At 36.5% G+C, this 16,245-nt stretch overlaps 1 protein-coding gene across 1 annotated transcript in view; it reads right to left on the bottom strand.

Moving 5' to 3' along the window:
• LOC141443803 (uncharacterized) overlaps positions 1-15,878 on the bottom strand; it is a 55,293-nt gene extending 39,415 nt beyond the window's left edge. The window contains exon 1 of the mRNA XM_074109165.1: positions 15,837-15,878. The gene's annotated coding sequence lies outside the window, so the exon portion shown is untranslated. The remainder of the gene's footprint in view (positions 1-15,836) is intronic.
• Between the last annotated feature and the right edge of the window lie 367 nt (positions 15,879-16,245).

Raw genomic sequence — 16,245 nt, 5'->3', positions numbered from 1 at the left:
ACGCGTCAATGTGTGCGTAGTGCCACAGGGCTGACTATTGCAAAACCGTATAGTACTATAAGTGCTACCATTGACACTTAAAGGAACTCTTATGTAGGTATGGCTTAGATATGTGTAAATAAATGTAATAGTTAATCTTACCTATTTCGAGGGTATTCTGGCAAAACAGAATAAGTGCAATTTTTTTTAAAGTTACTTACATACTCAATGATTTCTGCTTTATTTATCTAGCAAAACCGTTTAAAAAATAAATATTGTGCACCTATCCGGTTCTGCCAGAATATCCTCGATTTATTTAAACCTACTTAAAATGTGTCTGTTTGCGTATTTTAAGCATTATTATTTTCAATTACAAAAGATATACGTCTACAAACTTAAAAGAATAATTCGGTAGGTAGTTATGTCATGTATGTCGCGTTAATTTCAGATATCACTATTTATTTACAAAAAGGAAATAGGTAGGGTACCGTTACGATTTCGCAAAATGATTGCTCCCGAACTTAGTGCCGTGCGGCCGACATACATCGCGTCGCGCATCCGACTGCTTTCCTGCGGTTTTCCTGCAATCTGCGCTTGAGGGGTGGGGTAACTCGAACCGGTGCGGGGCGGAGCGTGGCCATTCTGTACGTTAGTACTATTATATATTCTGTACTATGAAACAACCCGTAACCTACAGGACTGTCGTAATTTGGCGGCAAAGAAAACTCTTTCATTTTTTTAAATTATTTGATGCTACTTCAAAATCTCATATTTTTTTCTATTGATTAAAAAGGTTATTCCTATCGATAAAAAAGTTTCAAGCGATTCTAAAATTTTCATCCATTCCCCATTCGGGGCATCTATACGAAAGTGATGCAGCGAAACATTTTATCGACAAAAAAATATAATATCGCCGCTAGAGGCGCTAGTGTAGCTTGAGGTCTCCGACATGTCCAATCTCATAGTTTTTGGGTGAGCTACGCGGGTTTATTTATAATTAGAATAATTTTGTGAATATTTTGCATTACCTGAAATTAATTATGGCAATTATGCTATAAGGGGCAATGAATGTCTGTGTTTTGAGACAGTTTTGTCTTTCGAAAACCTTTGTCCTCCCTCTTTTCCGAACGAAACGGAACTACGCAAGACTGTGGTTGCTAAATATTTTTATGGTACGGTTTTAAGATGATATGAATATGATTTTAATCTAAACTTTGTTTTCACGCCCGTAATAACAGACTTTGATAGCCACACTTAAAAACCTCACGAAACAGTGGCGCCATCTAGTAAGACAAAAACGATATCCCTCATTGCAGGAGCGCAAAGAGCGCAATGCCAAAAAAACCTCACGATACTAACGCCATCTAGCGTTATTTCACCTGTCTTTTAGCCCTAGACAAGATCCACATTAGGTTAGTAACAATGTGCTTTGAGCTAGTGTTAGTATTGTACCATTCAAAGTAAATTAGCAGACATCTTGGCTATAGGTCGATATGGAACGTAGTCACTAGCACCAATATCTGACACAGCAAAGCGATCATCAATATCTGTTGGCAGATATTATTACAGAGAGCCTACTCCGAAATTCGAAAATCGAAGTTCGTATCGTACCGCCCCTCTCACTCTCGTATTCAATAGTATAAGTGTGAGAGGGACGGAACGGCACGAACTTCGATTTTCGAATTTTGGAGTGACCGACATAGGCTGGAGATAAACTAAAAAAACTGGATTCCTTTTTATAAAGTTTATTTCGTAACCCCATAATAGCAAACTTGGTACATTCATGTTCATATACTTAGATAATATTATTATAGAATTAAGTTTACAGAGGAATCGGATAATACAACATATTTTAGGAACCAATGTTTTTTTTGGTTTTAGCAGGTGAAAGTATATTTAAATACTTCCGTGACTTGATCACATTTTTTTTAATTACCTTAACGTTTTAGCGACATAGCAGCAGTCGTGGCCTCGAATAGATTGAACATGACAAAGGTGTTGTTAGGTTGAGTTTGAAAAAGTCGATATGTTACGTACAAAAAAAAGTAGATTCTAGATTTCCGTTACACTAAAAAAAAACTTTTTCTTTTTGTTTCGTTGTTTTTAAATTAATGTATTGTAGATAGTATGTGACTATTTTTACTACTCTACATTTTACTATTTATTTCTTGGGCATAGAGATTACAATTTACCAGCGCGACCAAAAAGCGAACTAAAAACTATATTTTTGCGTTCATACTCCTGCGTCGTACATTCGTCAAATAATTATTTTATTGCAAACTATTGACGTAATTCCTAAAATCCGCTTTGAATTAAAATTCCTGATAAAACAACAGACATCAGCCAAAAACAGTAGATCTCCCGCAAAAAACAGAAGAAACCTGGCAACACTGTTAAGCCGCGAGATTTTTTCAAACTACCCGCACTTGATCTACTTTTTTCACCGTACATTAACACAATGACATTTTTATTTTTATTTACAAAATTATTTTCTTACTCCTGTCAACCTGTTGGCGTTCTGCAGAATCAACCGCAACCCAGTCATCGTAACTGACATTGGCAAAAGCCTTGAGGCCGCCATCAAGGGGTATAATAATACTAACACAATGACAAAATCCTGTGATTTTTCTGAAGAATCCTTCACTTAAAGCTATGTGTCTAAACTGGACTTAGTTCACTCTATGTAACCCCGGCCGCTGCGATGTATCAGAAACACCAAAACAATTCTAGCAATATTTAAGTTGTGATCAAGCCACGTGGGTTAGTTTAGTAGTCATTAGCGCATTATAGAATATTATTCGATCACTCTATAACATTACATTTTACTTATCGGGCGGAAATATTTAAAACACTTTATTAACACAACTAGCCATTTTACAGGCGTAAGAACCTATACATAATGAAGCAGGTTGATCTGAACATCTCGTACGAGGGTTTCTGACGCTAGATGGCGCTGGTATCGCGAGGTTATGACAACTTTGACATTCGCGTCACGTTTGTGATTGGTTACACAACTAAATGAGCCAATCGCAAGCAAGAATAACGTCAAATGGACATCGCGATATTAACGCCATCTAGCGATATTTCATCCGCAAAGAAATCTACATTCTTTTTTGACTGTCATCACTAGTTATGATCATATCTGGCATTTGTTATAGATATAGGGATATTGCTTAAATCTTCTAAAGCTTAAGCAGACATAGGAATCTACGGGGCAAAGTTTTGTGACAGGTAGTGAGTTCCTATATCGATAATGTCAAGTATCGATACTTATTCCATATACTAGTGAATATCAAGTTTTGTTTGTAAAAATTTGTTTTTATTGAAAGTGTAAAAATTGAACAAAATAATAACGTAATTCTCTTCCTTTCTTATAACGATTTTTGGTACTCATCATAATTGTTTTTCTTAAATACTTTCCCATCTACTGTTGTTAAAATAGACGATTAGAATTTGTTTCAAATTTTCGGGCGTTAAACGTGGAGGTCTTGACTGATTGACTGATCCATTTCAGGCGGCTGAATGACCAATAAATCATGAACCGATCTTAAACCGAGTTTAGCTCGACATGTTTCAGGCTATTTCGTAGCCCTTCTCAGGAGCACGTGACTCAGCGGCTGCCGCAACACGCACACTACGCGCCACCGCTCTGCTCGCGCGACTGCCCGACCTCACCTGTGTGGTGTGGTGTAAGAAGGGCTACGAAATAGCCCGAAACATGTCGAGCTAAACTCGGTTTAAGACGTGAGTTATCCGTTACAATATCATTTAATATGAGTGAGTCTCACGGTAGTTTCACATTTAAAATATGCTTTGTGTGAACTTCATACTCGTCATCAGAACAACACTTAAAAAAATACACACAATACTTGGGGCGATTACTAGTATATGGGATAAGCATCGATAATTGTGATTATCGATATAGAAACTCACTACCTGTCACAAAGTTTTGCCCCGTGCATTCCTATGTCTGTTAAGAAGACATGGTGTTTCATACAAAATGTTTTTTTCATATCGTGTAGCAAAACCTTATACAGATGCTCAGACCTACATAAACGACCATGGCGATTAAAAATAACCAAAAAAAATTAAGTACACATCCAGTCAAGCTAGAAATAACGTAAACTCGCAGTTTATTTAACTTAAAATATAACAAAGAAGCAGCAACATTTAAATTATTTAATACTGCTCACAACATTGAATACGCTCGATGTTATTTCATATTAGATTAAAATTTAAGGTTTTTTCAATTTAGTACGCAGTCACAAAATATAGATGGCGTGATAATTAAGTTTGTTTCCGCGCCATCTGTATTTTGGTTACATGAACTAAATGACAATTTAAACCCAACGTTAGGTATACTGTCTCAATATGCATTTTAAATAATCAAAACGTGACATTTCTGTAATTTATTTGTTATTATTTTTTGCTACTGTCACCATAAAATAAATCTGTTTGTAACAAGGTGTTCAAAATTTAAACACGCTAACATTTTTGACGGTAGAAAAGTGTTTAAGTATTTTGAGCATCTGATTAACTTCGTTATATTTAATTAATGTAATTCTGACAACAACTACAAGTTGAGGATGGGATGTTTATAGTTTAAGTTTTGTATATAACTCATATCGTATCGTATGGATAATTTGAAATCAATTCAGTTATAAATTAAATAAAAAATATTTCATTTAAATCGTACGGCATATCTTTATTTTAAAAAGACTTTAATAGATTATGTACGTCGCTTAAATAAATCGACACAATAGCAAGTTATATGTAAGTTTGGTATACAATAATAGTAAATGTATATATATATATATCTACAATAGCACTTATGTCCTATATATTATGTATATTTAATTATATGCTAGTAGGCACTTCATGGATTTTGGACGATCTCATACTTGCAAATATCTATTCCACTATTATTAATGAAAAATTTAAGATTTGTATGAAACTTAGCTCACAAATAGACAAAACATAAGATACTAATTTACTGGTACTAGATAGAGGGCGCTGTTCAAGTACGTTGAAGTATTCAGCTTTTAAGATGACGTATTAACTTGGCCTTTAATCAATAGATGGCGTTGTCGATAGTTTTTCATTATGAGTTTCATAGCATAAGGGTACTGTAAAATGTTTTGAACACAATACAAATACTTTTCATTCAATTAAATATATTCAGATAAAAAAGCCGTGGTGGCCTAGTGGTTTGACCTATCGCCTCTCAAGCAGAGGGTCGTGGGTTCAAACCCCGGCTCGCACCTCTGAGTTTTTCGAAATTCATGTGCGGAATTACATTTGAAATTTACCACGAGCTTTGCGGTGGAGGAAAAACATCGTGAGGAAACCTGCACAAACCTGCGAAGCAATTCAATGGTGCGTGTGAAGTTCCCAATCCGCACTGGGCCCGCGTGGGAACTATGGCCCAAGCCCTCTTGTTCTGAGAGGAGGCCTGTGCCCAGCAGTGGGACGTACCTATATAGGCTGGGATGATGATGATGAGATAAAAACGCAAACGTGTTATTTTTATTTAGATTTACCGATGAAACTCAAATGAACGTTATTTTCTCCTTTTTGGATGAGTATAAAGTGGAATATCTTCTATCCTGTAGGAAATTTTTGAAACCTTTTAAGGCTCAGTCAGGCCATGCATAATGTCTGCCAAACTTTAGGTTGTTCTTCGAGCTTAGAACATTGATGTGAAAGAATGAAAATATTTATTAAAAAGTACTGAAAATCTAAAAGGGGTATTAAGAACTAAACTTAGAGAGATATTTAATTCATTCAAACTAACTCAAGCATTTGATGTAATACCTCGACGTCATTTTAAAACTTCTTAAGCAAAGTTTCGTGAATTTGTTTTTTTTTGTATGTTATATAGCAAAAACATGTTTTTTTATTGTTTAAATTCGTTAGACTAATGCAAACATGAAGTCGTCCATATAAAACAAAGTATACAGAATCAAATTAAGATATATCAATAATATGTATTAAAACTATATGGAAATTAGGAACATAAAATAGCACTGTAGCTTCTAGAATCACATTTTTTTTTCAAGCAACATCATAGATAAAAAAGATAAGCTTCTATTTAAGTACATTTTTAATATAAATAATATACATAAAAAGTATTTATTAAAATTAAATGACGAAGATTATTTTCAACAAAAACTCAAGACTACTTATTATTTCGAAAATATATCTAAAATAACAAAATAATTAGATAATGAGGGCTAAAAGAAGGCGTAATACCGCTAGATGGCGTTAGTATCGTTTAGTTATTAGCCAATTGCAAGCAAGACCGTAACGTCAAAAACCTCACGATACTAACGCCATCTAGTGAGCAATCCAAGAAACCACAGCGCTCGGTACAAGAAGCATAATTTCTCTACGCACAACTTTATTATTAACATATCACGAAGATACTTCACTTCTTCGTTGAATATTCATTGATTTAATTAAAAGAACCGGTTATTTCTGAAAATGAAAGTGTAGGCCACGTTTATCTCTAAAAAGCTCACGACATTTCGACACATCCAATGATTTTATAATCGGGAATTTTTCTGCAATGTTCTGCCGCCAGAATGCAGCACTAGCACATACCGTAAACAGTTTTTTTTTAATGTCTTAAATGTCTTTTGAATGTCCGTAGGATGCCATAATACCATATTATTTTTCACTTCTCGTGCTCGTGAAGTTCGTGATTATGCTGGTTCTAGGCGAAATAAAATGACTTTTTATGCTCTAGTGCATAAAGTAAAATCTCCGTCTAAGACCAAGGCAATCAAAACAGCCACAAACAAAGAAGTTTCTACATTTTTTTTAATAATTATTAATTTATATAAAACTAAAAATTATAATTATTTATTATAAGTAACAACAATAAAAGGTACATAGTAGGTGAACAATTGATTCTACTGTTGCTATTTCATTTCCTCACCATCGAAGTGAAAAGCAGTGTAAAACTCGAGCATTAAACCCATTTCCCTCGACGTGTCAATCCACCCTCGCCGTACCGGCTCGGGCTATATGAACGTCTCGGGTAAAATGGCTCGTTTTATGCTCTTGTTGTACAATCTACTATTCATTACATTTTTGGATTAATGTACTAAATATCATGTTATGTTACTAATAAACATGTCATTAATGATCCGTCATGGCCACAAACTTATAAAGAGAACTGACGTTGTCATGGCGGTTTGTTTACGGTTTGTGCTAGTGCCGCCCCCTGGGCAGAGCTTTGCGTAATATTCCCTATTGAGAAAGCAAGACAAATACGAACTTATACAAAATACGATGCAAACACATTGTTCAATAGATGTGTCTATACTATACGCATAAAGTAATATACCGGGTGGTGCCTGTAACACGAGCAAGAAATTAAAACACAGATCGCCCTCGTCAAACTGAACAACGTTAGGCACTTGTCCCACCGCCGACGATGAGCGAGAAGCGAGTAGAGCGAGTAACTAGAAACGAGTGGGCGAGCAGCGAGAAGCGAGTGTAGTTTTGTCGCTCGGCTGTAAGCGAGTGTTCGCGTGCGACGGGCGATTACTCGCTCCACTCGACTCGCTCGTGCGGGGCGGCCGCCAAGCTGACATCGCTGAGCGAGTATCTATAGCTCAGCGAGTTTTATAGCTCTTGTCGCTGCGACAAAAGATGTAAGAGCGAGTTCTCGCCGACAGTGTGAACAGCCAGCGATCAACTATTAATATATGTGTCTCTTTTACTCACACAGGATCTTATATCTTTTGTTCGTTTCTTGAGCGAGAAAATAGTCGATAGCCAATCGTTTCCTCGCTGGCGGTGAGACAACTGCCTTAGTTCAGCGACTTTTAAAAATAATGGAGTCTTTGAATTTTCCTTTTTTCACACAAATTAAATACTGCTGTCACGCTACAAAAATCAAGCATTTTGCTTTACATTGCTTCTTCGAATAAACTTAAAGGTGTAATGAAAATTAAAAAAAACTAATTATTTTTAAGTCGCTGAACTAATGTTGTTCAGTTTGAGGAGTATGATCTATGTATTCATTATTTGCTCATATTACAGGCCACACCCGGTATGCTAGTAAATATGTCAAAACGTCGGGAGATCAATTAAAACTCGGTCTGAATCCAACACTAAACAAATAAGAGCATATTTTTCCATATTTTAAGTGTTATTTTCAATGAGGGTTTTCACTGAGGCGAAATATCACTAGATGGCGTTAGAATCGTTACCGTTTGACGTTTGCTCGTGATTGGTTAAATAATTAAATGAGCCAAACGCAAGCAAACGTCAAACGGATCTCACGACACTAACGCCATCTAGCGATACTTCGCCTCTGTGAAAACCCTCATGTTGTTTGTAGAATTGTGAAATAGAATGAATCATTTCTCCAACCTTTAGGTCCACGTTACAATATAAATTATAATATTAAGTACATTATTCTATGATTAACATAAATAAATTAAAATTACAATTTAAAAGTAGATTTAAGCCATTCGTTAATTTTGAAGTGTAGCGTTGGAGTGTCAAAAAAGTATTTAAAAATGTCTTTAATAAATATTGCACGTCCTAAGTTAAAGAATATCAAATAACTTTTTGCTATAAAAATTTAACACAAGCTGTTTTTGCTTACAGTGTTTAATTAATTAAACAAATTATCTTAAGCGATAAAGAAATAAAAATAAGAAATGTTCTTTTTATAGTTCACATTAACAATAAAAAAAAACATTTTTAAATATTTTACTTTTTATTAGCAAAAAGTTCGTTCAACGAAACCTCTGATTAAAAAAAACCTTCAGCGCACTTTAAAAAACCTTTTTTTTTAATAGATTGTGGAACTAAAAGAATTTCTTTGCTCACCCGCGACCTTATGATAGCTAAGTTTATGCAAAATATGCGTGTTCATGCAGTTCCTCCACCAACATTTGGTAACACGACACCTAACACAAACACCTGGGTCTAACATCTGGTAGCATGGTGTACGGTTGTGTTGGTCTGAAGATAAGCTGGTGGTGGTGATAGATGGGTTTGCGTGGTTTGTTCGTGTTCTTACAGTGCAGAGGCGGAGGAAACTGCATGAACACGCATTTGCACAAACTTAGATACCATAAGGTCGCGGGTGAGCAAAGAAATTCTTTTAGTTCATTGATATGGACCTCCGCAAAGTAACGTCTGATTCAATAAATTATTTAAATACATTGTTGACAATCCTATTGCTACACACACCAAGGATGCCCCTTAACACTAGTCTCTAATTTCATTTTAAAAGTCTTTTCTTTTTTAGGACAATGTCCTTCAAGCACTCTATTTCCAAAAAGGCCAATTCTTTTTTTAAACATTAATATAAAATTTAATAATAACTATAGCTAATCACAATTTTAACAAAAAACCACTTTTGTTGTTACAACTGTGCACTTAGTTAACGTAGAGTTAAAATAAATTAAAATATGCCTCAATATAAGTACCCACAAAAAATAACCAACTGTTTCTGGTTAAAACTGGGGTCTAACTCTTTGGGTTAATATTGCGGGAAAAATAAAAGTATAATTTTCTCATCTTTGGATATAGGAATAATTATTTAAATTAATATAATGACATCTTTGTTTAATCTTTGGCAGTTGAATTTTAAATAGGTCGTATACACCTTTTATTCCCAATTAATAAAAATGGCCACGTATTCCAATTTAGCTAAACGTTGGTCGCTTGCGCATAAATTACATCCAAAACGACAATTCTTAAGACACATACGTAACGATTAACCACCAAGCTTTTACCGACTAAAAGTCAGTTCCTATGCCAAATAGTATCGTAGGTACTAATATTATAAATGCAAAAGGTTGTATGTATAAAACAGGTGGCAGGTGGCTTCGATGAGGGCTACGGTATAGATGTCGCTAGCGTCACTGTGAAGATAGGCTTTAGCCGCGGCTCCGTTCGCGCTAACGATTGGTTTTGGCATTTTAATTGAAATATTAATTAAAATTGTTTTTTTGGAATCCTTTTGTATTTTTTATTTCAATTCCAAATTTTTACTTTTACGGTCATCCCGCGAAACCTACATTGAAAACACAAACTGTAATATAGATGCACAGAAAAACCAGAAAAATAAGACCAACACTGGGAATCGAACCCAGGTCCTCGGTATTCCGAAAGTTTCTCGATGAGGGCTACGGTATAGATGTCGCTAGCGTCACTGCTTAAGTGGCTAAACAAGAAACAAACAAGCTGAGATATGAGGTGCATAGGGGAAATTCGTGTCTGTACCGTTGTCCAGCAGTGGTGTAGCGGTATAGCACGCGTCAAGGAATGCCAACATTTTGGAGACCGCACGCTACACTAGCGCCTCTAGTGGCGAATTCATACGCGATAGCCCTCATTAGGCTCGCCATTTTGCGGAAAACCAATATAACTAATTTCTTGCACTGGCAACACTAAATTCAAATGTCATCTGTCTATTGCTGTCAAAGTTTAACGTTGTTCGCGCGTGGTATTTTGTGTTTTTGTGCGATAAAATGCCGAAGATTACCCATAGCCTTGGAAGGAAAATAATTCACAATGTATAAAAGTATTTGTCATAGAAAAAGTCTGAACTAGAAAATATTCCTTCAAATAACATCACCGACACTGCTGTCAATATGACTGGTAGGTGTCGTATAGTAAGTGTAAAGAATGTTGCAATATAAAACGTAGAAGTGCTGCCCTCGCGTCAGGTTTATTAAATATCCGTCCAGCCGTATTGTTTGTTTTCTGCAAGATTTACCCAAACACTTACAAACTTTAATATTTATAATATTAGTATGTAAGATCTAGAAGCGTCCCACAAGTCATTGGTAGTACGCCTCGAAACAATATAAATCGAATTTTAATTTAGACACATCCTAATCTAACGTTTGAATAAAACCAACTGTCATTAAGAACAATGGCCGTTGGGGCCGAAAAGTTCTCGGAGACCGTGCGGCGAGCAGCGTAGGACGTCCACCGACGAGACGGACGGATGACCTGGCTAAAGCCGCGGGTTCACGGTGGACGCAGGCCGCTGCCAACCGAAGAACCTAGAAGTCTGTGGCTCTATGTCCAGCTAGGGGCCATTTATAAACGACGTCGCACCAATTTTGACCATTTCACCCCCCCCCCCCTTGCTGAGTATTTCTCAAAAAGTTGTCCCAAGAACGAGACAAGAAATCAGTTTTGTCAAGAAATTATTAACACTAACGACGAGATCATAGAACATAAACCGCATAAAACATCCAAAATCTCTTGACGTCAGGAAAACGTCACGAAATCTTGTGAGGAAAAAAATCGTAATTTTACTATTGGATCCAACGGCAAAGATTATCTGACTTTTTATCACGTATACCACAAGGCTTTGTATATATTTAAACACAATATTACTTTTTTTTTCAAGTTTTTATTTAGTTTCACCTGTCCCGTTGTCTGTCTGTCTGTAGTCAAATCTTGCAAGTTAAATTTGCCCAACTTCCAGTAGTCAGATTGACTTGAAAGGAACACTTATGTAAATTACGTGACAATACAATAATCTGGTAGTGACATCCTGGTGGTCCAGCCAGGATCGTCTCCGCAGGACGGAACTCTTCAACGGTTAATGGCATCGACTTGAAATTTGGTATGCAAATGTAGTTTGGGTGACAATGCAAGTACAGTCAACAAAAAGTACAGTCAGCAAAAAAAGCTTGTATTAAAAAAAAAATGGGTTAGTTCTTTGTGTCGATAGACAACTTTTTGAGAAATAGTCATATGCGCAATCTTGTTCCTGTGCCACAATGTGACGTCATATATGAACCCACGGTGGACGTCCTATGACTGAAATGAAGACGATGATGATGATGACGATTTCCCATCCTATTCTCAACTCCTCGATTGACAGAGCGGTGCGTAGTCGCATAACTATCGCAAGTCATAATGTCTGTTAGTCATAATTTTCTTCACGCCGTAACTGTATCCTGAAAATTTTAAATGGTTATCCTATAGAAAACTTTAGGTTAGATTAAGTTTGTTTTATAACAACCCTGAACCACTAATGGATTCAGAAAAAAAAGAGTTATGACAAACAACATTATGACAAACAAATTATGACTTTTAACAATTATGCGACCCATTGAACCCTTGACCCTATTCATGCAAAGACATATCGATAGCCCCCTCCTTTTTCTCCCTCTCGTCCTCACTAGAAACCGCCGTAAAACTCAAGAAATGCTTGCCAAAGTCCATCTCCCCCTCAAAGCCCAGGTCGGTCTCCCCCCCACTCTTCTCCTCCACTCTTTCCGGGTCGAACTTCTGTCCGTCCTGGTCCTTCTGTCTCTTACTGTTTTCCACGAACTGCTTGAGTTGCTGCGGCATTGGGAAAGAGGATTTGATGTGGCAGCGCTTCATCCAGTTGCGGAGAGACTTGCGGGGAACCTTGTGAGTTTGCGCCGCTCTGGAATAAACCAAAAATATACATGGATGACATGTTTATCAATAAAAATGGCATTTTTGGCAAATATTATCTGATGGCACCGGTAGCGTATCGTTTTTACAAAATTATATACTACCTAGTCAATAACCTAACCAGGTTTCGCCGAATTTCACTTCCCAAAAAACTTATTTCGCATTTCATTCATTTGGTCAAATTATCATTTGGCATAATTTTACATTGTCAAGTTTTATTATGACAAACGTTTATTAAGCAAACGTTTTCTTTTCGCTAATATTATATTCCAAAAAAATGTTTGTTCGAAATTATACTTCGCACACGAACCAACCACAGAAACGAACTGCTACCAGAAAAGTAGGTTATTAAGCCTGAAATATTGCTTCAGAAGAGTGGTTTATGCGTGGACGAAACCAGCTAAATTACTTGGTAATATGATACATGACTAAGTAATTATTTTGCAAAAACGAACTGCTATGCAAAACGAAAATTTAGCAAAATGATTTTTTGCCAAATGATAATTTGAGTAAAATATTTTGGAATGTGATACACTTTGGGAAAAGTTTTTTGCCCATACATTAGTAATCCCCCAATCAACAACCCGACTTTGTCACTTCAAAGTTCAATATCTCAAAAACGGCTGAACCGATTTTGATAAAACATGTCTAAGAACCATCGCTAGAAAACTTGCTTTCAAATTAAAAAAAACCGCATCCAAATCGGTCCACCGAAGAGCTACGGTGCTACAGACCGACACACATGGTCAAACTTATAACACCCCTCTTTTTGCGTCGGCTAAAAAAGAAACCAAACACATACCTGTAAATACTGCCACCTTTCTTCACATCCATCAAAGCAGCCCACATGGCCTCATTGGAGTACCGTCTATTGGGATTGAACTTGCCCATCATCACCCTTTCCAAGTCTTTCCTCGACAACCCTGAAGAGCTGACCTCCTTTCCTTCCAAGAACTGATCCAAATCAGACTTCAGCACCGTCTCACCTATATCCACATTCCTATCCTTAAAAATCGGCGGCCTGCCCCTTCTACGTATCTGCTTCTCTAGAATCTTCGGGTACTCCTTAGGGTCTTTCGGTTTAGGTATAAGCTCTACTTCAGACTTCTGGTTTTTGACGTCAACCTTCGGCTTCTTCTGGCCACATTTCAAGAGAGACACTTCCAACTCCCCGTTCTGTTCTAACCAGGATTTATAATAGTCATTTTCAGCTTTGTCTTTGGAATCCTCTTGACTGAAGCCGTATTTGTTGAACTCGTTCCTTATTTCTGTTGCGTTCATTTTAGATAGACGCTCGAGATAATCAGAATTGGCTTTGGCTAAGTTCTGTAGTTTCGTTTGGAAGAACAGCTCGCTCTCCGGCTTCACTCTTAAGTAGTTTTTATGGCCTAAAAATTGAACTCATGTAGTTTTCTTTGAAAATTAGCAAGACTGCTAGCAAATAATGTAATTCAAAGTCGTATTTCATTGTATGTTCGAATTTATATTGCTTCCTCAATTAGCATGAGTAAACTTCAGTAAGCTAGTTGATGCAACAAGATAAACTTCAGTAAGCTAGTTGATGCAACAAGATAAACTTCAGTAAGCTAGTTGATGCAACAAGATAAACTTCAGTAAGCTAGTTGATGCAACAAGATAAACTTCAGTAAGCTAGTTGATGCAACAAGATAAACTTCAGTAAGCTAGTTGATGCAACAAGATAAACTTCAGTAAGCTAGTTGACGCAACAAGATAAACTTCAGTAAGCTAGTTGATGCAACAAGATAAACTTCAGTAAGCTAGTTGATGCAACAAGATAAACTTCAGTAAGCTAGTTGATGCAACAAGATAAACTCAGTAAGCTAGTTGATGCAACAAGATAAACTTCAGTAAGCTAGTTGATGCAACAAGATAAACTTCAGTAAGCTAGTTGATGCAACAAGATAAACTTCAGTAAGCTAGTTGATGCAACAAGATAAACTTCAGTAGCTAGTTGATGCAACAAGATAAACTTTCAGTAAGCTAGTTGACGCAACAAGATAAACTTCAGTAAGCTAGTTGATGCAACAAGATAAACTTCAGTAAGCTAGTTGACGCAAACAAATAAACTTCAGTAAGCTAGTTGATGCAACAAGATAAACTTCAGTAAGCTATTGATGCAACAAGATAAACTTCAGTAAGATAATTTGATGCAACAAGATAACTTCAGTAAGAGTTTATGCAACAAGATAAACTTCAGTAGCTAGTTGATGCAACAGATAAAAATTTTTACGAGAAAATACGACGGCGAAACATTATTCACTGCATGTCTATAAGTGTTTTTATTTTCTAAAAAGACAGAGTTTTATATTGTGAACTATTCGGTATTCAAAACTTAGATATTTTATAAGTAATTTTGTTACTGGCTTTATCCCCACTTTGTTGTTATAATTATTATTATTATTTAAAATTTCTGCAAGGCTATTCACTTTACTGAACGTAGTACCTTATATATGTTAATTAGTGGTTGTTTAGTTTTGTAACTAAGGACCCATACATCCCTGTATTATTATTATTATTTCGTATTTTATTTGTAATTATATTATTTGAAAATATTCGCGCGTTGCAATGATGGTCTTGAATACGCACGCACGCACGCACGCACGCACGCACGCAAGCACACACACACACACACACACACACACACACACACAAAACATCACGCCTGTATTCCCAAATGGGTAGGCAGAGCACACGAAACGTTACAGCTTCGGAGCCACTTTAGCAATTTTAGATTTTCAGTTTGACAAAAACGGTACAATAGTGACAGGTTGCTAGCCTGTCAGCTACGGTATACCTTAACCTATTTCCTCTTACGCATTCACGGATGATTTGAATTTTGAAAAAAAAAACATGATTCTAGTAAGTAGGTATGTTTATCAAATTTACAATGAAAACTATAACGGCTAAGTTTGCTTGAGAAATTATTATTGGTTTAAGAGTAAAAATACAAAATCCTTTCAAAAATATTTACTTGATTTTTTCGTAAGCCACGGAACCCTATCTCGGGCGGGTCCGACACGCTCTTGGCCGATTTTTTAGTTTGCCTGCGGGCAAAGCCAGTAACTTTAACCACGGTAATTAAATTAAAACCCTGTCTTTCCGAACCATGAATGCCTCTTTCAAAAAAAAAAACTGGCATGTCTGTAAGATAGCCCAGTCAGAAAAAAAAATTTAGCAAACCATTTTCTCGTAAAAAAAAAACATTCATGGTTCAGATTAACATACCAATTTGACTATAATAATAGAAATGGCCTACCTTACAGACATTTTTTTTTCTGACAATGTCCATTCTCAATGGTCAAGGCACAGGGGATGATTAAAAAAAAAACACTCGCGAGTCAATCGATTTTAAATGTCACATTGCAAATAAACGTCAGTGTCAAAGTCTGTTCACTTACCCGAAGGTTGCCCCAAGCTGCTGCCGGGCTTGCCCGATTCTTCGTCCTTGAAAAAAACAAATTGGGTCAAAATACTGTTCCTATTGGGTTGATTAGAAGATACAAACTCAAACATGCACAGAAAAACCAGTCAAAGAGACGAGCGCTGGGAATCGAACCCAGGTCCTCAGCATTCAGTGCTGCGTGCTATACCGCTGCACCACTGGACAGGAGTACAGGCACAATTTCTCCATGCACCATATAACTTAGCTTGTTTGTTTCTTATTTAGTGACTTAAGCAGCGACACTAGCGACATCTATGCTTTTAGGCCTCATCGAGAAACTTTCAGCACTCGATCGGAACTAACCGCTCACCCCGACAAGAGATGTCGCTATTAAGCAATCAAATTAAGATCGTTTTTTGGAGTCT

Source organism: Choristoneura fumiferana, chromosome 28, assembly GCF_025370935.1.
Source record: "Choristoneura fumiferana chromosome 28, NRCan_CFum_1, whole genome shotgun sequence".
Classification (NCBI taxonomy): domain Eukaryota; kingdom Metazoa; phylum Arthropoda; class Insecta; order Lepidoptera; family Tortricidae; genus Choristoneura; species Choristoneura fumiferana.
The sequence above is the reverse complement of the archived record's forward strand: the minus strand, read 5'-3'. Positions and strand labels throughout refer to the sequence as shown.